The following is a 23,293-nucleotide window of genomic DNA, read 5'->3' as shown; positions in this document are numbered from 1 at the left end:
AAAAGAAATTGAAATACGATTCTACGCATCGCTACGATCACACAGTCGCGAGAGGCACGCTAATCGAAGCTACGGTTGAAAAGTTACAGCTACCGAGAGATTTGCTTAATACATGGAAAAGAAACTATAGGCTTCATTTATGTTAACTATACGAATTTATATACAAAAGATATTTTATAAACAATATGGATTGAATTAAGTCAATTTTAGATTTAAATTATAAAACAAAAGTAAAACAAATTATATTTTATATATAAAACTCAGTTGCATAATCATTAATCAAGATATGATTATGATTTTCATGAAATAGTAATATAGTAAACATCATTACCAATGCATAGATTTCATCGTTATGAAACAAACGCAACTTGAACGGACTATTTCAGAGTTAAAATGAATAAGTTATGATTTAAACAAGTTTTCCTATAGTTCAATAATAGATTAAATCTACTCATGAATTCCAAGTGTTGAAAACATGCCTAACAGTTGTATAAACATGTAGATAACGTAAATACGATCCTAACGCAATTCGAACGGGTCAAATTGGACTTAAAACGCAAAAGTTACGCATGAAATAAGATTCAGTGGCATTTTTGTAAATAACTCGAACTCATTTTTGAAATAAAACAATTAAAATATGAATTTAAACGGTTATTGGACTGGGCGCACTAATTCTGGAAACTACAGGGTCCTAAACAAATAAAAACAGGGCCTAAAAGAAATTATTTTGAACTGATTTGGATCATGGGTTGATTCACTGTAATTCGAGGGGTTTTACTGCAAAACTGGCATGGCTTGACTGCTGTTTGACCGTGCTGCTGACCAGGACACCACGTGTCGCTACGCGAGTGGTGCGGTTCACCACGCATGCGTGGGCGCGTGCTGACGCGGCGCCGTGGACTGAGTCCACAGCCACGGTGGACCGGTTACTTAACCCCGAAGGGGTATCTAATCTGGTCCGTTCGTTCTAGATCTGACAGCGCGGGTATGATGGAAGCAGCGGGTCGCCGGGGAAGACACGCAGGATGGCGGCGCCATGGCCGGTGGCGTGCCAAGCTCGGCGGTGGACGCTAGGGTGGTGATTCCGGCCACCCCAGACCGAGCTGAGGGCACCTACGCGTAGCATGGGGTCTCACGAACTCAATGGCTACCTATCGGGGATGGAGAGCATGTCGGGCAGGTGGTCCTGTGGTGGCGCCATTGTTGGTGGCTTGGGATCTCGCCAATATGGCGTTCTAGCGCACGAAACGGTGAATGGAAGGCATTGGGAGGATGAGTAGCTCACCGTGATGCGATTGGAACGGAGCGCGGCGTCCGGGGAGGCTCCGAAGCAAGTCGTCGACGACGGCAGTGAACTGGGGAGAGAGAATGCGTGGATGAGTGGAAATCCAAGCATTCCATGGCCAAAACGCCGAATTGAGGGTACCTAGATTCGCGGGGGAGCACAGTGGACCTTCGAGGCTCGTCGACGACATTGATTATGCTTGGGAAGGGAAAAACTGCCGACGGTGGTGAGCTGTTGGACGCGAGCAGAGGAAAGGGGAGAAGGAGTGCTCGGTTCCGTGATTTATATGTGGGCGAGGCGCTGTAGAAGGAAAGGGAAATGGGGGCGCGGGCGGATTGGGCGGGCGCTAGCCTTGCATGCTCGACGGTGGTGGCGACTTGCCATACACGGGCGCGGTGGGCTACGGAAGGAAAGAAAGAACGTGCCAGGGAAGAAAGGAAAGGGAACGTGGGGCGCTGACAAGCGGGACCCACGAGGCAGTGAGAGGGAGAAGGAACAGCAGGCGTGTGTGGGCGAAGGCCGAAGCGGAGCGGTGCGGCGATGAAGGGCCAAGCAGACCGGGCCATCGAGCAGTGGGCCGCGCGGTACTATGGGCGACTGACTGGCGGGGCCAGTGGAGCAGCGGGCCGTCTAGCTGGGCCGAGGAGGAGCAGCAGGCATTCGCAGAAGGGAGGGAGAAAGGGAGGGCACGGGGACTAGGCCGCCAGCGACCAGGCCGAGAAGAAGGAAGAAAGGAGCGGGCCGAGGGGAAAAAGAGGAAACGTGGGCCTTCGGGCCAAATGAGAGAGTGGAGTTTTCTTCTTTTTTTAAAATCCTTTGCTATTTCTGAATTCTTTTTCTTTTTTTATTTCAAAACCATTTTCAAACTCTTTTCAAAAACACTCCAATTTACTTTGGAGTTTTGGATCAACACCATCCATCACAATGAATAAGATGCAACAGCATGTATGCTCACACATGTTACTACCTTATGATGAATTTTAAATTAATGAAAATTTCTTATTTTCCTATATTTCATGTGCACAAAAATTCCAACTTAAATCATTTTAACTCTATTTCAAAAGAGGCACATTTTTTTAGGGTGTTACATTACAGATCCATCAATATTAAATCATTCTGGTACAAGGATGACCCTCTCATTTTCGCGACACAAGCATGACAGATTTTTTATCTACAGGACACGTCCTTGGGCAAAGATTGGCGGGTCGTGCAGAAGTTTGAACATAGGGATATGTATGACACAAATGAAATAGAGCCTATAGTGCACCAAGATGATCACTATTCTGACAATGAGCATGAAGTTCTAATGGGTGATGGTGATCAGGTTATGCATGAAGCTAGTCATGGTAGTGAAGGCACTATCATTCAAGCCAATTTAGAAGACCTTCTAAGAGATAAGAGGGAAGCAGTTGGCATACTTGAAGGCAGCGAGGATGAAGATGATACTGGAAACCAGTATTGTAGTGACGATAGTAACTGTGGTGGCAGAGATCACATGTCTGGAGATGACAATGACTTATAGGAGATTTCATGTATAATCTTTGGGAGAACATGTATTCTAAAATTGCACTTTGCTTTGGATTTCTGGCTTTGTATTCTGAATATGTTCGGTATGCTCAATTGTTATAAACTTGTGCTTCAGCAGGCACATAGGCTTTGTCCATTGGGGTCAGTACAACACTATGTGGACTGTCTATTGTATACATGACTATTCCTTTCAACTGCAACTAGTACTTGTTATAGGTTCATATACACTACATAAGCCACTGACATAAAGCATTCCTTTCACACAGCATGCTTCAATCACTACAGTGAGATCACTATTCAGTTCGACCAGCATGCCAAGTACATATACTGATACGTGTCTGGTTTACTAAACCGAGGGATAAAGCAACCCTTGTGCAATTGCTAATAGGGAATTGGATGCAGGAGGAAAGCCTCTGTAGTTATTTCACTCCAAAAATATAGTCACAATAGTCGAGGGGCAGACTAAAGAGTGAAGAGGAGTTGCTTTCGTAAGCAATTTCTCTTGGTTGGTTTTGTAGAGGCATGCAGCAGCTAGCTAGAGATGGTTACACTTTTTATTATCCGACGAGAGATCAAATGGACAGCGGTGGTCTTTCTGGCGTGTGCAGTAAAAAAATGCAATAGCTATGCCTCCTTCATTGTGCATTAGCGACACATGTTTAGATGAACTCCTTGCTACATGGTTCTTGCAAATTCAACAAATTTTATTGAAGACATGAATTGGGTTCACCACAGATCAAAGCCACTCATGACTACTACCACTACTGATACATTTTTTTCACCAAACCGAGGCACAAAGGTATCCTTGCACGGTTGGAAAGAGTGAGAAGTGTTCGGGCCGGTCAGATGGATGATGCTCGGACCATCAAGTGCGAATGAAGATAATGGTAAATGTTACTTTGTGAACCAAAATGTTTGCACAAATGCGCAGTGCCATCTGACCATAAGAGGAGAGCAGTGCGATCCCACTACTCAAAGGCATCAAGCTATTACCTAGACATACTAGTTCTAGCTACAGATGATTAACATGACTTCACATGAGGCAGCATACTAGACCTCTCTGCCATGGCGAACTGGCATGACAATACCAAATGTATGGCCGTCGGACTTTCTGTCTGGGCGAGACTTGTTTAGATGAACACCTCGTCGCATGGTTGTTGCAAGTTTAACAAATTTTATCAGATAAATGCAAACAAGACATGTTGGGTTCACCACAGATACATGCGTAGTAGAATTTTAACACCTATGGCTACTCTATTTTGCATTTAGGATAGGGTTGCTCCTCTCAAAGAATCCTTGCGCGGTTGCCTAGAGCGAAGTAACAAGTTGGGTTCAACACAGATCAAAGTCACTCATGACTACTACTACCACTATTGATACATGTTTGGTTCACCAAACCGAAGCACAAAGCAACCCTTGCACAGTTAGATTGAGATATGTCCGACCCGTTTAGGTTTACAATGCTCGGACCATCATGTGCGCACAAAGATAATGGCAAACGATACTTTGTGAACAAAAATGTTTGCACAAATGCGCACATTACATGCATAATAAGAGGATATCAATGCTACTAGATAGAAAGATAACAGCAAACCAGACTTCATATATATGTGGATTACATCAACAATACGAGTTCAGCCTACATAACCATGCCTTCATCTGCCATAATAATAAGAGGAGAGCAGTGCCATCCCACTACTCAAAAGTCATCCAACTACTACCTAGACATACTATTTCTAACTACAGATGATTAACATGACTTCATTCTAATTCTAACGGCACCTGGCAGCAAACTAGTCCTAACTACATATGTTGACATGACTTGATAGTACTAAAGAGGAGTGCCATCCCACACCTCTATGCAAGTCGTGCAATAAGGGCACCAACAGGTGTGAACAAAATCCAACGCCTGCAAGGTAAACCGGCCTTGGTTGAAGCCAGCAAACCTCTCCGCCACAACGAAGCGGCATGGACGGACGATCCCTTCAGGCCATCCAGCCCTAGTTCCTTGCCAGGCATGATGGCGGCCAACATTCTTATCGTTGGTGTAGGTGCCGTCTAGGGGGGCGTGTGCCCTTGCTAGCACATGCGCCCTAGCGTCAACCTCAATCCAACCACGGGCCTTATGGTTGGGGCAAATAGGGCACACTAGGCCGCCATACGGGCTAACGTGCAAGAATAGATTCAGGCCCGGGAGAACAAGCATTACGTAGCCATGCAGACGATCATCCTCTGAGTCTATCATGATGTAGCCCGGAGAGCCATTGGACTCGAACTCAGCATCGGCCAAGATGTCGGCCACGGCCTCGGCCTCAGCCTCGTTGTCGGTCTCGGCAGATGGCGTGGGGGACTGTGATGGTGTAGGTAACCCACCCATGTGGGGAGCAGATCTGGTGACGGCGAGCGGACCCGGCGATGGCGAGCAGGACCGCACTGGGGGCCGGTGGTGGTGAGCGAACCACTGGTGCTGATGGTGTGAGTCTCAGCAATAGGAACGCCGATCTACGGGGACTAGATGTTGCTGCCGCCTCCGCCGACACCAACCCAGGGTGCGCCATTGGCCCTGCCTCCGCCAAACCACTGGAGGAAGCAGGGACTGTAGCCAGACCACTGATGGCCTTCATGGCAACCGATGGGGTGGCGGAGGTGGGTGGCGAGGAGAGGGCTTTTGTGTAACAGAAGGTGGAATGGTAAACAATATGAATTGGGGCCAGGCCAGACTTTATGTATTCATAGGGACACTAGGGATTCTAAGGCAAGATACTCCGTAAAGATTTATTTATACACAGGGACGCTAAGGCTTCTAAGGCAAGATACTTCGTGAAGATATATCTTTCCCGGAGGTGGGTGCTGTCGCGCTCCCTCGGGAATCGTAACTGTATTACACCGGTGGTTGCAAAAATAGAGCACGTCTCCTCTATTTACGCTGATGAGATAGCGTGAGTCTCGGCACGATGACATCAATTGTGTGGCCGGTGGACTTTCTAGCATGCGCAGTAAAATTTCATAGTTTGTGATCGACTACACTCACTCGTCATTTCATCCAATGTTTATTATTTCGACTAGCAGGGGCGTGGTCACTTGACCATGTTCTCCTTGGCTTTTAATTTAATAATTCCTAAAAGAAAGAAACATTTTCATAATCTATGACATGGGGCCAGGAGTACATTTGCACAAATATGTACGACACGTATACTATCCGATGCGTTCAAATATAAGGCGGCAGGACTTTCTTGCGTGTGCAGTAGAATTTTCAACACATATGGCTCATCTGTTCTGGATTAGGCCAGGCTTGCTCCTCTCAAAGAAACCTTGTGCGGTTGCCGAGAGCGAAGTGAATGCAGGATGAAAGCTGGACATGAGTGAAAAATTAAGAGATTTTGACCACCATGACACGGTTGAGACTTGAAAGCCTAAAGTAGTTGTGATAGGTCTTTTCACTCCTATCCAAGCAGTCACAATAGTCAGGGGGTAGACAAAAGAGTGAAGAGGAGTTGCTTTGGTAAGCAATTTCTCTTTTGAAGAGACATGCAGCGGCTAGCTAGAGATGGGTACACTTACTATCCGACGAAAGATCCAATGGATAGCAGGGGACTTTCTGGCATGTGTAGTAAAAATGCAACATCTATGCCTCCTCTGTTGTGCATTAGATTGAGCTAAGACTTGTTCAGATGAACTCCTTGCTGCATGGCTATTACAAGTTCAACAATTTTTATTAGACACATGCAATTAAGACGAGTTGGGTTCACGATAGATCAGAGCCACTCATTTTGAGCATGATCAGAGCGAATCATGACTACTACCACTACTAATACGTGTTTGGTTCACCAAACTGAGGCACAAAGCAACCATTGCACGGTTGGCAAGAGTGAGATGTGTCCGGCCTGACTAGATTTACAATGCTCGGACTATCATGTGTTCAATGAGATAATGGTAAATGTTCCTTTGTGAATGAAAATATTTGCACAAATGCATACGACACGAATACTATTCGATGCGTTCACATATACGACGGTAGGAATTTCTGGTTGCCGAGACTTGCTCCTCTCAAAGAAACCTTGCGTGGTTGCTGAGAGCGAAGTGAATGCATGATGAAAGCTAGACAGGAGTGAATTGACCACCATGACACGGATGAGACTTGAAAGCTTGTGTGGTGGTGATAGGTCTTTTCACCCCATGTGGGCTATCGCACTGCCTCAGGAACCTCAACTAGTCATACCGCATAAGGCGTGTTCAACCAGAGATGCAGGAATATTGATGTTCCCAAGCGTACACTAATGAAAACAGAGCATGTCTCCTCTATTTACGCCAATGAGACGGCATCAGTCTCGGTGCTAGTTTTTACTGTACATGTTAGCTCCTCCATTGATGCCCAACACAGTGTGCACTCCTTGTGTTTGTGACAACACCAAAAACAAAGAAAAAGAAAGCCAACCCCCCATGAGAGGAGAACGAGAACAGAGACATACTAGCAAGGATTCCTCAAGACTGTCAAGTTCCCTAGTTGGCACGGCGGGGCTGCAAGAAGATATGGCAGGACCGAGCTAGAGTAACCTAGAGTGCATGAAGATCCTTCTTCCTGGATTGTATGAAGAAACATTGGTAAGTGCCCATTTTCTGTGTGCTGAATCTGATCTGCTAGGGTTTGCCTTTGGGAATGAACTTGTCCCTCTATCTGGCTATGTTGATCGTTGTGCACGCAGAAATTGTCGGCTGCAATGGCTCGGGTCATCGGAGGTCACCAAAAACTTGAGCTTTGTCTGGACGATGAGCAGAACCTAGCTCGGTGGAAGGTGGACGTGTTCCCCGACGGCGGTCACTTGTACCTCTACCAAGGATGGAAGCACTTCGCCCATGCCCTCGACCTCCAAGACAGGACCGCTCTTGTATTGTGGTATGATGGCCAGTCACAGATTAACGTCAAGGTCTTTGACCTTACCACCTACCGCAAGCAGTACCCGCATGACTTCGAGGCCGGCGGTAGTTAGCTCTTCCTGTTCATCGTGGAGCCGAGGAGTTTTGCAGTGATCCTGAAGAAGTACCACCTCAAAGCGAAGTATCTACTGAGCACTCACGCAAGACGCAGAACGTACCGATGTCGCAAGTTACCAGTGTTGTCTTTCTCCTCAATCTTTTTTGTGCGAGGTGAAGAACGTGCCAATGGAGTTCGTGGTAGTGCATGGCTACCAGCAGTGGGAAGCTATTGAGCTATAGATGGCTAGGCAGTCTTGGTTCGTGGGCTTGGAGAGGACCCGCACGAACAACAAAAAGCGCACGTCATTCAAGTACGGGTGGGACGAGTTTAGTGCAAGCAACCACCTCAACGTCGGTGACACCTACTTCTTTAGCGTGATCCGCGAGGCCACTTGTAGCAATGATGAGGAAGAGGAATAGGAGGAGGAGTAGGAGTACGATGAAGCTAAGCTCAAGGTGGAGGTGCGCAAGACGAACGGCCGATGGTTGTGGTGAACTCGGTGCAAGAATTGACACGATCTATATTTTATTGTTTCATTAGAACTATTATCCAGCCTATCAAGATTTCCTAGTATCAGACTATCTTAGGCCCTGTTTGGATGGACTATGACTAGTTAGCCATGGCTAAAAAAACAAACTAATTGTTGGGTTCTATGGACTAGAACTAGTTGTTGGCCCCTGATAGTTGGGTTCTATGGACTAGTTGGATAGCCCCTGATAGTTGCTAGCACTGTATTTCGTTGTTCATTGACTCGTAGTGATCCAGAGCATCTATATTTCATAGGGTTAGACTGTCTTAGGGTCCCAATAATCTCAACAGCTATACACCCACGTCTTTAGATCAAAAAGGGTGAACTTTGACGGTTACGATGCCCATGGCAATGCGACGGACGTAGCCCAATCTCAATTCAACCGCATTAATGCAGCAGTTACTGATAATCCTCCATCCAGTGTTTGGAACTGCCGCAACACATTCCCATACTTAAGTGAAAAAGTTAGTAGTGTATAACTTCTTTCACCTCCCACATTGTTGTGACATCCATCCACATGACTATCGCCGCTTCCCATGGCCTCCGACGAGCCCACTGGCAGCAACATCTAGCATACGGTGCCAGCAGAGCACAACACTAGCGTTGTCCCTGGCACCGTGGTTGTCGATGCTGATGGCGTAGCGGTTGCCGATGCTAGTGGCGCCGCGGTTGTCGATGCTGATGGTGCCACGGTTGTCGATGAGGATGCCATGCCCATTGCTGCCGTCGATTAAAGGCGACCCGTGCCATTTGTCTCTAGGGACCTAGCATCGTGGTCCAGCCATTCCACTCCATTGGGCATGCATTGAGTGTCACCCTATCCGACGGTGCCGACAACGACCGCTATGAACAACTTAGCGGTTCATCGGATAATGGAACGCATGGGCTACAGTGTTGGCCATGGCCTTGGGCTACACCACCAAGGGGATGCCAACCTCATCTAGGTGCAACTATGCCACAGGTACTTGGGTCTCGGCACTGACCGCGCCAACAACTCCTACATCATCCCTGCAGCTAATGATCCCTCCAATGATTCAACCTCGTCTGATGATGAGGGCGCAAGCAATTTGAGTCCTCATGATGATGAGGTCATGCAACCACCAAGCTCATAGGAGAGCCACACCGAGGTCATCTTGGATACGGTTATCAGTGAGTTCATGAAGTTACTAACTGAGTATCCCTCCTATTACAAGGAGATGTCCCTATTGGACACAGCACGCAAGATGTTGGTCCCTATCGTATAGGAGATGTTCAAGCAGTTGACGTGGTATGATCTGCTGGAGCAGCTGAACAGGAAGATGGAGGCGGTGAGCAAGCTCAAGTACATACTCTTGGATGATGGGTTTGCCTCCTTGCCGTATGTCGGGCTACTCATTGAACTAGTGGTCGACCCCATTATGAAATGGTTGAAGGAGACATGGACTCCCACCAGGTTCTCACAGCAGGAACAATTGGCGGTATAGTTCTTGCACAATCTACCACCAGAGTTCCCTCATGCTAGGAAATTCCTACATGATGTAGTGTTGCCTAGACTGTCCAGTGCTACCAATAGGTATGATGCTTCCTGGGAGATTGCTCTAGTTAACGTATTTCTACATACGTGGATGTCGACCATCGACCGAGACTTGCTATAGTCGATGCTCACCAAGGTGCTGACCGTGGTATAGAAGTTCCTGTTGAAGTGTACTAGTGAAAACGCGCACAAAAATTACAACATTGTGCTACCATGGAAGCAAACAGCTTGGCCTAACATTTGGAATGGGTTTGTCGATGCTGTCATCATTCCTTCCCTAAAGCACGGACTTGGAAATGTCCGCAACAAGCCACCGCTAGGAGGAATGGCAGCTATGGACGCACGAGTTGACCACCTGGTGCGGTGGGCGTCCAATATTTTGCCCCAGAAAATGCTTGTCCTCCTACATGGTGAGTTCCCTAGAAAAGATTGGCAGGGTGCTCTGTGTAGGTGGTTCTTCATGGCAGAATATAATGACAAGATGGTGCTACAGTATGAGCTCACTTTCGGTGGGACCGATTGGTGGATGCCATTCGTCGACAAGCTCGTTGTACCATGCTTGGTGTCCCAGTTTGTTATCATTAGTGTCGTCCCACCGAATGAAGGGTACGACGTGTTCCACATGCTCCTCACTAGGTGGAAGCCGGCCATGTCGCTGGAGTCGATGATGAAGAAGGTCCTAAGGCACTTCATGGAGAAGTGGACCAACGGGTTGTGCCGCTAGTTGTTCGATGCGCAATCCATAAAGGAGGAGGTCGTGGCCTCATGCTAGGAGTGGATGTGGCTCCTGACGCCGGATCTGCTTGACATTGATAGTGAAATGCACAATGGCCTCCAACTGATCCATGAAACATATGAAATACCATAGGTAACTTAGTAACTTATTAGTGTATTTCTATTATGAATGATTGCACCTACATCAGGCATTGTAAATGTTCATCGTTGGCACAATGTGTGTCGGTGCAGAAAGTGACCAACACATAAATATTTGTAGTTTTGTCATACGTTGTGATCGGAGGTGGCCTAGCACTCAATGATATAGCATTTATACTAGTTCAGGCAACGTGCCCTATGTCCAGTTTGAGTCGGTCGGTGACTTTATTTCTGAGCCCATGTGCTCGAAGTTTGCAGTGGGGTTACAAACAAGAAGGAGAAAGATGGGAGGTACAAGAGGTATGGTCGAACTCTGGTCTAAGGGGCCGAGAGTGACAGGAGCTCCGTTGTGTGCTAAGTGTTCGAGCATGTGCTTATGGTTTGAACCTGGTGGTTCTATTGTTGTGTGCTAGTGAACTGATCAATCTTTGGAAGAGTGCGCATCCCTTTTGATAGATGAAGGGGATGGCCTTACAAGTGAGAGGGAGAGAGTGTATGCTGCTAAGTCTTGCTACCCACACTGGCGGGTACAAGATGATGGTAGGCGCCCACAATACTATTTAGTGTCAGATGCACGTGGGAGGTTGCGTCATCTTCTTCAGGTATGGCAGATGTCGGTGCTTGCCACACTGTTGATACCCAGAGGCATGCAAGGGGTTCTACCATGTTTGCCTAGTACAGTAAATATCGGTGCCCACAACACTGCTGATGCCTCAGAGGCACGTGGGGGGAGCCTTACCGCATTTGTCCGATATGGGAGTTGATGGCGCCTACAACACTGTAGGAAAATGTCGACGCCTACAACACTGCTTTGATTCTGTCGTGCCAGGAGGGTCACAGGGTACTATCAGGTAGGTGCACAGGGTACGGTCCCTGGTATGGCGGTTTGACTTGTGCGCCTTGTCTTACATTCTCTGTCCGTTTCCTAGTCCTTACCGAGCGGGCGTCCCTGGTCGGTTGGTCCCAGTCGGCTCTGATTGCGCCAGTCGAAGAGGAGCCATAAGCAGGGGTTCAGCGTTTTCCCAGTCGAAGAAGCGGGTCAGAGTCGGAAGTGATGTTTTGGCTAGGCCTTCCGGTTGGAGAGGCCGTCCGGAGGCGGGCTGGAGACCGAAGCGAGCGCTCCGGTCGGAGAGGTGGGCCGGAGTCAGAAGCGAGCATTGTTCCTCCTCGGCCAGGCCTTCCGGTCGGAGATTAGATCGCCCTTCAGGCCTGTCGTTTAGGTACTTGGGCCAGCCCAAGAATTGTGCATTGGTTTGCAACGTTGGCTGTTGAACCGAGCCTTTGTCGGGAAGCCGGTCCATGAGGGACCCCAGGTTTATGAACCCGACAGGAGCCCCCGAGCCCCTAGGCAATTTAGGTAGAATCATCTAGGGGATTTTTGTCTTGACAGTGGGTGTGCACGAGCGCACCTGTGGGTGTAGCCATCGATCCCCCAGACGATTCGGGCAGGATCGCCTAGAGGGTTTTATCAGCGGGTGTGTGTGCAGACCTCGGGTGATTTGGGCAAGAACGCCTGGTGTCAGTGCTACCCGTGCAACCGAGGCAGTTAGTTTGGGATCGGGCGAGACGAAGCTCGTGGATCCTAGTGTCGGTGCAACCCACGTAGTCGAGGCAGTTAGTTTGGGATTGGGCCAGACGGAGCTCACGGATCCCGGCATCAGTGCAGCCCACGTAGCTGAGGCAGTTAGTTTAGGGATCGAGCAACACGGAGCTCATGGATCCTAGCATCGGTGCAGCCCGCACAACTGAGGCTGTTAGTTTGGGATCGGGCGAGACGAAGCTCATGGATCCTAGCGTCGGTGTAGCCCGCGCAACCGAGGTAGTTAGTTTGGGATCTGGCAAGACAAAGCTCGCGGATCCTAGCGTCGGTGCAGCCTGCGCAGCCAAGGTAGTTAGTTTAGGGATCGGGTGAGGCGGAGCTCGTGGATCCAAGCATCGGTGCACCCGCGCAGCCAAGGCAGTTAGTCTAGGGATTAGGCGAGATGGAGCTCACGGATCCTGGCGTCGGTGCAGCCCACGCAGCCATGGTGTTTTTTGGTGTCTTGAGCCCCTGAGCTCCGTTGGCCTTTGGCAAGGGTCGGTTTGTGTTTTGTGCATTACCCCATCCTCGGCTTCTCACAATCAAAGGGGCTAAGGTAACGTCGCTTGCCTGATGGCTCGGGCTCGAGTGATGTGCTCGGTGAGCTCGCTAACGGGTACGATCAAGTGAAATTCAGGTCTAACGTTCGTGATGGGTCGGCATAGTCCTCTTGTGACATTCCACTGCTCCTTGACCTGCAACCCGGCAGATGCCTCAGTCATTCCGAAGACCGACCTGGGTGGCCCACTAGCCTTCCCTCGATGGAGATTCTATGGGTTTGGTGATGTTTAGGATTGAACAAGAAGGTTGAGATGACCCTGTCTGCTTTAGGGCAGACTGGGCGAGGGCCGCATGGGGCTCATCTATGTTTTCTCCCCTAGCTCTATTTGATGTGAGGTGGCCTCGAGCCCTTTGTGGGCCGCCCTTCAAACCCTGGTCGGTCGTTGCTCATGTTGAATGAGGCAACTGTCGCTTCGTGACGCAACACAGAGCGTTGTGATGCATTTGACCGCATACGCAATGCTTTAGCCCCTGAGCCCCTGGGCAATTCAGGGTAGAATCGTCCGAGGGGCATGGGTGTATGGAATGAATACGTGTATGGATGTATCAATAATTTATATAAAGAAAGTGCGGGGGTCGGTAATGTTACCTTGATGACTCAAGTGACGGGGTTTTGAGGAGCTCCAATCGGAAATGTCCAACCGGGATCCATGCTCGTCATTCGTGACGGAGTTGGCATGGCCCACATGGGGCATCCCTCTACTCTTTGCCTATCTCTTGGCGTTTGCCTGAGCCATCTGATCGACTCAGGAAGCCCGTTGGTCTCTCCTGGCAGAGATCCCGTCGCTTGGGCCTTTCCAAGTCCCGCCTGGGAAGGCGGAGGGCCGCCTATGTGCAGTGGTGCCTTGTTTCTCGCACCGAGTGTGTGGTAGTGGTGGGCCATACCTAGGCCACGTCTCGTCTGACTAGGTGTTGTTTTGTCAGGCAGGGTGCGTCTTACCGGTCAGGGCACGTCCCATCGTATCCCATTCGCATTGAATGAGGAAGGGAGAGGGTTTTTCACCCCTGTCGTTTCGCCTTTCCCTGATCATCGTGCCTTTCCCAACTGCTGTGCCCCTTTCTTTAAGTAGTAGAAGAGAGAGGGCTTTCGCCCTGTTCCTTTGCCTATTCCTCATCTGCCATCTCTTCTCTTTCTTCCTTCTCGCCAAGAGCGTCTGAGTGTCGTAGTGGTTCTTAGGAGAGAAAAAGGGGAGAGCGAGGGAGAGGGGAAAACTCACAAATCCATTCACGAATCTAGAGTGAAATGTCAGGCTAGAGGTCATCCATTATGAGGGAGTCGGTGCTGGAGGCCTTCGTCGAGAAGGGGTTTCTACCGCCGAAGGACGTGGCGCACTGGAGGGCTCCCGGGAGGGAGGATTTCCCGCAACCTTGGGACGGCAAGGTTGTTTCCTTCCTTGCCTTCCATGAGCACGGGTTAGGATACCCCACGCACTGGTTCCTACGCTGGCTCCTCAATGAGTGGGGTTTGGAGCTATAGCACCTCAATCCGACTAGGGTGCTGCATATCACTAGCTTCATCACCGTGTGTGAGGCCTTCCTCAAGATGGAGCCACACATGGATTTCTTTCGGTGGATGTTGTCTGGACGAACTTTGTCGGTGGGAAATCCACCCGAGGCCGCGCCGGTGCGGGGCTTTGCACTATAGAAGAAACCGAGCATGGGGGGATCGTACCCTGTGTATACCCCCTGTGATTCCAACCGAGAGTGGCACGAGGAATGGTTCTACATTAGGAACCCAGCGGAGGCATCGTTCCCTCTTTTCACCGGCAGGAGGCCAGAGAGACTAGATAGCTGGTCATGGGGCCTTGCCAGTCGGTAGAAGAAGAAGGTGTAGATCATCGAGGCAGAGCTCTAGAAGTTCATGTGGCGTGGCCTTGATGGGGTGTGGGTGTTCCACACCCTCTTCCGCCATCGGGTTGCTCCGCTGGCAGAGAGGACGCGACCGATGTGGAAGTACAATGGCCCGACAGACCCTGACCATGTGTTGTCAGAGGAGCTGTTGAACGATGAGGTCTGGAGTCACCTTGACCGGGTGCTGTGGCTGAAGCCTAAAGAGAAGGATGATGGAAAGCCCGTACCTCTCAATGCCATGATGGTGTCCAAACTGGTATGTTCCCGTTTCTTTACTCCGTGTTCTTTTCTCCTTTGCTTTCCTATTTTTTTGATTTCGAGTCACCTATTTCGTAGGGACTTGAAGCTTACAAGTCCCGGCCGCACCTTCCAAAGGGCCAGAGGGCGCAGCTCGACAGGCCACCTAGAAGGAGGTGAAGGATGCCAAGAAGAAGAAGAAAGCCAAGGAGGCTTGGCGGAAGTATGAGAAGGAGAAGGAGATCGCCCGGCGCGTGACGTTGAGTCAGAGCTCGAGTCGGAGGACCCCAAGAGGTGGGGGATGACATGATTTTCTCCAAGGAGGAGGAAAGCTAGGAGGTCACTACAACCTCAGCAGAGCATCGCGATCCTGTGGCCGTGTCTGCTGGCGGTGAGCAGGGGGCAGAGAGGCATGGCGATGCTCCCACGTCAAGGAAGCGTGCTGTGAGCGCGGACGCCATCAGCGAACGGGAGGTAAAGCGGATGTGGTCACCGCGCCCTTCGGCGATGTTGCCGCCTCATCCCCGCCTGTTGTATACACGATGGGACAAGCCCAATGATCAGAGGAGCGGGCTCATACCCATGCATCATTGGGGCTGGCACCAGTGTGCGACCCGCAATAGGAGGGTGCCCTGCCAGCTGCTATAGTCGGCGTGCCCCGAGCCAAAGGTCATGGTGTTTCATAGGCTGTGTAGGGGCCAGTTGGGTCGACTCCCTTGGTTGAAGCGAGAGGGTGTGGGTCATGGCCTGGGAGCAGTCCTCGCCCTATGGGCCCATTGTCATCGGGTCAGGGCTTTAGAGTTATATCGCTTACATCCTGGTATGCCTTTTTTTGTTTTCTTTCGATCTTGCTGTTGAGTTTTTTGGAGTATGACTGACCTTTGTTTTTTTGATAGCGATCGGATGTTGACGGGGCTGAGCATCGCCCCAACTCTCGTGCAGGATGTTTGGAGGCTCACCTTGCAGTGTGCTATGGTGAGTGGCGGGGAGAGCAGGGTGGTGGCAGCGGATCCTTTCCTTCTAGGGGTGGCTCCCCTCGGATTGGTCACTAGTACGGCGGCAGCCGTAGCGTTGGTGGTGATTTCGATGGCGATGGTGGAGGTCACATCGGAGGTGACCCTTGTGGCCCCTCCTCCATCGGCTGTGGCAGAAGAGGAGAGAGAGACCGGGCTCCCTGCCTCACCGGGCAAAGGGCCGCATGGCTCACCCTCCCGGTCAGAGCTGAAGGTGCCGTGAGATGCGGCTGGGCCAGAACCAGAACATCTGTCGATGGCCTATGAAGACAAGGTGTTTGAGATCCCCTCCGATGATGCAATAGATGACGCGGTGGAGCCACTGGCGCCATCATGGGAGCTGGTGGTGGTTGGATCATTGGCTCAGCCTTCCAGTGGGTTCGGCGTGAGCCGTAATCTGGTGTGGCCTTGCCTTGGTGACCTGAGGAAGGCTCGGTTCATCCTCCGCGATGATGAGGAGGTGGCGCTCTAGCACTTCCTGATAGAGAGTGGAGTGTCAATAGAGTTCGATCTTGCCCAAACTAGGGCAAGCCTTGAGGAGGTCTTGGAGCGGGTCAAGTCCTTCCATCGAGTGGTTACGGTCAACCTACCCCGCATCACAGAGGTAAGTCCTCTGTGATTTGTCCTTGATTCCTTGGTTCCCTGCTGGTTGCTTCAGTGTGCTAGCTCCTTGCTTTGCAGGGATTGGAGGGGATGTCATGCCACAAGTCCCTTTTCCTCTGGGAGGAGCACGCCCGGATGGTCAAGCTCTAGCGTGAGCTCGAGTCCACCCACCATGAGTCCCGAGACTGGGTGGTAGAGGTGAACGAGGTGCGGGTGGCAGAGCTGCTCATGGTGGAGCGAGCGACCGCCACCGAGCGAGGGCTTGAGGCAGCCAAGGCCCGCTAGGCGGAGACCGAGGTGGCGCTATGGAAGTCCCTAGCGGACACTAAGGTGACACTCCAAAGATCCCTAGAGACCATGGAGTCAGAGCGAAATGCCCTGGAGTCAGAGCGAAAGGCTCGGTCGGAGGTAGACTAGGAAGTGCTCACGCTTCGGGATCAGACGATGGGGACGGAGGAGGTGAACGCCCAACTACATGAGCAAGTGACCCGGTAGGCAGAGGGACCCTCTATCCTCGAGAGCACCCACCTCGGTAAGTACTTTTTCTACTTTTGATGGGTTGGATTCTTCCTTTAGCTTGATTCTGAGCTTGTTGTCTTTTTTCTAGAGCTGGGTGGAAAGGTGGAATCGTTGGATCGGGACCTAGAGACGGCCAAGGTGACATTTGGCCGGAATGCGGAGGCGTAGGCTAAGTCCCTTGAAGAGCGACATGCTCTTGAGGGGGAACTTGACCAGATCAGCAATATTGACTTGCTCATCGTCTCGGAGATCTTTGGGTCGGCACCAAGTACCAGTGCGCCTGCCATCCAGTTGGCGGAAGTTCCGGATGAGGTTCGGGCCCTCATCACCCACGGGCTATTCTACGGAGCGTCGGGGGTGTTGACTTCGGTGGTGACGTACCACCTAGACTTGGACTGCGCTACCATCTATAGTGGGTATGCCGATGGCTGTGGCACGGAGGACATCCAGTCGCTCGGGGAGAGCTTGCTGCCACACGCAAAGTTGTTGGCCAAGCAAGTCTCCGCATAGTGGGTGGTGGATGCTCGTCGTGCGGACATGGACAAAAGCATGCATCAGGAGGATGTTGCCTAGCCTGTGGATGGCATGGAGCCTAGGTCGGAGATGAACGTCGCCCTACCTCCGACAGAGCCAAATGTCGTCCAACCGGGGAGCGAGCAGCTCGTGCCTTCGTCAGTTGCACCGACAACAGATGCCATCGGGCAGCCCCAATAGCTTGTAAAGTATAAGTAGTTCAGTAGATGTAAAAAGTTAAGTTCATGGGGGAGCCCCTGTGTAAACGTTCTTGTGTGCTCAATGAATACAATCAGTTTCATTTTTGTGATGGAATCACTCCGTTCGGGGAAGCTTGTCCCATTCGTTCCTTATTTTTACCTTAGCATAATTTTGTTTTTTATTCTTTCTTTTTTGTACTTGCCCATTCATCCCATAGGCTGCAACGTTAGGAGTCTGGGCGTGGCCCGCGAGGCTCAACTGCTCATAGCCGTAGGTAGAGGTGGGGTGCGATCGGTCAAAATATTTAAAGCAAAGCTACGTAAGGTAATTTAAAGGAACGAACTACTCTTTTGTTTAGGTAGAAAGGAGTTTTACCATATGATAGTAAATGAAAATAGAGGTGGTAGTGCACCCCTGTGGAGCCCCTAAGCGACCCGGACTAAAAGTGTTCAGGTCGGGGTGCTTTTATAGGAGCAAACGTTAAGTAAACAATGGTAAGACTGAATTTTAGGGGAAGAAATGACATAGCTGTTCCAAGCGTTGGTGAGAACGTTGTCATTGTCATCCTTCAGTTGGTAGGTGTCTGGTCAGATCACCTTGACTTTCAGTCATCTGGATCCTTGCCCGCTAACCCCCCTTTCTTGGCCGCTGCTTCTTCGCCTTTTTCTTCCTTTGGCCCACCGGCCTGTCGTAGAAGGCGCTTGAGGAGCTCGTAGTCCTTGTAAAGGTGTTTGATGGGGTAGGTGTGGTTAGTGCATGGGCTCTCCATGAGCTCGTTGAAGTGGTCTAGAAGGCCCTGCTGGGGCTACTTGCCCGTGTGATCAGCCGTGGCGACCAACGTGGAGTTGGCCGGACGGTGACGATCTTTTCTGTTCTTTTTTCCCCTCTACGTGGAGAGGCCTTCGTCCTTATCCTTGCACTTGGCCTTGCCTTGGCCTCAGCCTCCATTAAAGCATTGCAGGAGCGGCACTCTCTGGATGCGTCGGGCAAAGGCCTGTGGTCCCGAACCATCTGGGCTGGGACTCTGGTCATCTGGCCAGCGACCACGCCTAGGGTGTGTTTCACCACTCCTCGCGATGATTCGGCCGAGGTCTGTGTCGCCTGCCATCACTGCCACTTGATGGACACCATCATCCTATCAAGACTGACACTGGTTACTAATGATGCTGCGAGCGTCTTGGTTCAGCCCAAGCCGCTCGCGTACAGGCGGTCGGTGTGGAGCGAGCGCCAAGTCAAGCCAAGGCGCAGATGTGGCCTCCTGTGCCACACTTAGCGGCTGTAGTGGTGAGCGGGTGAAGCAATTCGTCTGGTGCATCCCCACTCCCCTGGTGGGGAGAGAGGCCACAGGTCAGTGTCGTAATGCGGAGCTCTCTGCCTGTTGAACGGTGGTGGTTTCCACCAGTGCTCGGAGGTTACGGTGGATCGCCTGTTCCTAGGGGTTGTTTCGATCGAGAAGGCCACGTAGAAGCATTGCCGCAGTGGTGATGTTCTGGTCAGCCTAAGCAAACTATGGGGGATTGTTCCCCAATCCATGACGTTGCGCTAGAGCTGGTGGGGGTGACCCCGAGCGCCGCTCGCCGGTTTATGCGCATGGGGCGTAGTGTGGTGCACCGAGCGTGCCGACATAGGTGGTGGCTGGTTCTACCACCATTGTCGTAGCTCCACACCATGCTCTTGTGTGAGCACGAGGGTCCCCGCATGAGGGTCTAGAGGGGTGTTAGTCTGCAAGGACTCCGCTACCACCGATGGCTATCCTAGAGCGTCTGCCATAGCACACCCCCAGGAAGGACGGTGGCTAGGTGCCACATTGCTGATGCTAGAGTCGTCACTCTCAACATCATCATCCATGAGGTCAAGGAAACAGGTGGGAGCATAGCTCACCATCCCCACGAATTCGGACGTGAGAGGGGGTGGCACCGGCATCCTTCGGAGCCCCCGAGCGCACGCATCCACATTGGACACGAGGCTGTAGGGGAACCGGTCATACGATGTTTGCGGTGTGGACAATATGGTCCCTCTAGATAATCAACGAGAGATAGTAAATACAGAGTAAATAATAGTATGCATATTACTCATAGCAGGGTTTGAGTAGAGAGTTTGCTCGGAATGAAGCGCGGCGCCTCGTCGTTGAAGTCGTCGTGCATCCTAGAGCCGATGGAGGGCGCCACTTCGACCGGCACCGGAACGAGTGCCTCCTCACGGAGGTGTAGTACGCCAAGCTGGTCAGCGACGAAGTCTAGGCTTTCGAAGAGGAAGGCCTGGGATGGCTCGAAGATGGGTGGAACCCACATCCCAACAGGTGGGAGTGTGGGAAACTCCAGTGAGCTGAAGTGAGTCATATCGCTTGAGCCTGCCATGGCGAAGGTGGCAGAAAAGTGGGCCATCCGATGACCAAAAAGTGTTGAACATACAGCATCTTCCCCACGGACGGTGCCAACTATCGGTGCCGAAAGTGACCAACACATAAATATTTGTAGTTTTGTCGTACGTTGTGATCAGAGGTGGCCTACCACTCAATGAAATAGGGTTTATACTGGTTTAGGCAACATGCCCTACGTCCAGTTTGAGTCGGTCGGTGACTTTATTCCTGAGCCTAGGTGCTCAAAGTTTGCTATGGGGTTACAAACGAGAGAGAGTAAGATGGGGGTGCAAGAGGTCTGGTCGGACTCTGGACCAAAGGGCTGAGAGTGACAGGAGCTCTGCTATGTGCTAAGTGTTCAAGCGTGTGCTTGTGGTTTGAACTTGGTGGTTCTATTGTTGTGTGCTAGTGAACTGATCGATCTTTGGAAGAGAGCGTATCCCCTTTTATAGATGAAGGGGACGGCCTTACAACTAAGAGGGAGAGAGTATGTATGCTGCTAAGTCTTGCTGCCCACGCCGGTGGGTATAAGATGAAGGTAGGTGCCAACAATACTGTTTAGTGTCAGATGCACGTGGGAGGTTGTGTCATCTTCTTCAGGTATGGCAGATGTCGGTGCTTGCCACATTGTTGATACCCAGAGGCATGCAAGGGGTTTTACCATGTTTGCCTAGTACGGTAAATACCGATGCCCACAACATTGTTGATGCCTTAGAGGCACGTGGGGGGAGCCTTACCATATTTGTCTAGCATGGGAGTTAATGGCACCTACAACATTGTAGGCGAAAATGTCAGCGCCTACAACACTACTTCGGTTCTATCATGCCAGGAGGGTCGTAGGGTACTATTTGGCAGGTGCACAGGGTATGGTCCCTGGTATTGCGGTTTGACTTGTGCGCCCTATCTTACATTCTCCGTCCATTTCCTAGTCCTTACCGAGCGGGCGTCCCTGGTCGGCTCTGATTGTGCCAGTCAGAGAGGAGCTGTAAGCAGGGGTTCGGTGTTTTCCCGGTCGGAGAAGCAGGTCAGAGTCAGAAGTGATGATTTGGCCAGGCCTTCCGATCGGAGAGGCCATCCGTAGGCCAGCTGGAGACTAAAGCGAGCGCTCTAGTCGGAGAGGCAGGCCGGAGTTGGAAGCGGGAGCCGTTCCTCCTCGGCCAGGCCTTCCGGTCAGAGATTGGATCGCCCTTCTGTCCTATCGTTTAGGTACTTGGGCCAGCCCAAGAATTGTGCGTTTGTTCGCAACGTTGTCTGCTGGACGGAGCCTTTGCCAGGAAGCCGGTCCATGAGGGACCCCAAGTTTATGAATCCGACAATGTGTATTACCCTTTTCTGAATGCACACGCGAGAAAGTCCAATGCTATGCGATTGTAACGCATTGGACAATGACTGAATGCTTTCACCTGCGTCAGGCATTGTATATTAAATGTTAATCGTTGGCACATTGTGTCCTACTCTTTTCTGATTGCAAACGTGAGAAAGTCCGATACTATGTGATTGTAATGTGCTGGACAATGATTGAATGCTTTCACCTGCGTTAGGCATTGTATAAATGTTAATCGTTGGCAGAATGTGTACTACTCTTTTCTAAATGCACATGCGAGAAAGTCCAATACTATGTGATTGTAACGTGCCGGACAATATCTATTACTCTTTTTCTAACTACACCCACTGCAACATGTTGCTTCGAAATCCACAGCAATTAAATCTATATTAAATTTGAATGAAACCCGAAGAGCCCAGTGTGCCTGGTTTAGCCATAAATCTATGAGAGAGGTAAGAGAGAGGCAACCACTCTTCTCTGTCTTCCTATGGTACTCCTTTGCCTTCTCTCTAGCCTCAAGCGAGTCATGTCTTCAACCAGAGTGACGGACAATGGGAAGCACCCAGCGGAGAACTCTTCGGAGGGGAGTGGGCCTCCGCCGTGTCTCCTCTCCCATTTGCGGCATCTTGGGTAAGGCGGTCTTATTCTTAGTTGTCGGAGTCGTTCTGTTCTGATCTCATTAATCTTTTCAGGGCCATTTCTCACGCCACGACGCTAGAGGTCGGGCGGTTATCCGTGCCACCCGCTCGCCGGACACACACCCTATGGAACCAGAGGGGTCTTCTCCCCCTGGCCGCCGGGAAGTCCATGAGCCCCTCCATAATCAGGATGCGGCTCGTGACCCATGCTCTGCCCCCGGGGGCAAGGTTAGTCGGCTCACGCTCTGCCTCGATGCCATCCAGACTGCCCTTGCCATCCTCGAGCGGGAGACTGCTGATGCCCGGGCGGCAGCTACTGATGCTTAGGCCAGGACGATCGGTAAGGTTTCCTTCGTGGAGAAGCTCTGTCCAAATATCCATGGCCTTGTTTTGACGGTTTTTAGTGTTATCAGCCCTGGAGGAGGAATTGGTCGCTCTTCGAGAGGCGGCCCTCGTCGCCGTCAACAACATGAACGTAGGGGGTGTCCTACTTGAGGACTGCTTGTAGGCCATGCTAGCTCGGGTTAGGATGGTGTCCCTTGACGGGGTGTGCCATGGGGCTACCATAGCCCTAGCCACGGTGTAGCTTAGTTCCAGCCACAGTCTTTGCCTACTTGAACCTGGCTTTCCAGTTGGCGCCAATGAGGAGGAGAAGGAGGAGCTCACTGGCGTCTTTACCACCATCGTGGAGGCCATCATGGTGGCCAGGTATGCAGGAGACATCGTCCTCGCTGCCTTCTTTGAGCCATAGATTGTATCTAGGGTCATTCCAACCTTAATGAAAGTCTAGTTTGTTACTTTAATTCGAAGAGCAACTTATGCACGTCGCTTTGTCTTTCACGGTGTTTGCTTCTTGTGCTTGGATGCGAAAGGCTCGTGCGACCAACATGCTCAGATGAGGTGATTAGGATGTCATGGGCTGGATCCTACCTCGCCTCTCGAAAGGGAGTTAGGTTTTAGGGAATCTTCCTTCCCTCTTATGAAACACCATAGGTAACTTAGTAACTTTGCATATTTCTGTTCTGAATGCTTCCACCTGCATCAGGCATTGTAAATGTTAATCATCGACACAATGTGTATTACTCTTTTCTGAATGCACACATGAGAAACTTCGACGCTATGCGATTGTAACTTGCCGAACAATATCTATTACTTTTTTCTGAATGCGCATGCAAGATTTGATTGCGCATGAA

Source organism: Miscanthus floridulus, chromosome 8 (assembly GCF_019320115.1).
Source record: "Miscanthus floridulus cultivar M001 chromosome 8, ASM1932011v1, whole genome shotgun sequence".
Taxonomy (NCBI): domain Eukaryota; kingdom Viridiplantae; phylum Streptophyta; class Magnoliopsida; order Poales; family Poaceae; genus Miscanthus; species Miscanthus floridulus.
Note: the sequence above shows the minus strand (reverse complement) of the source record.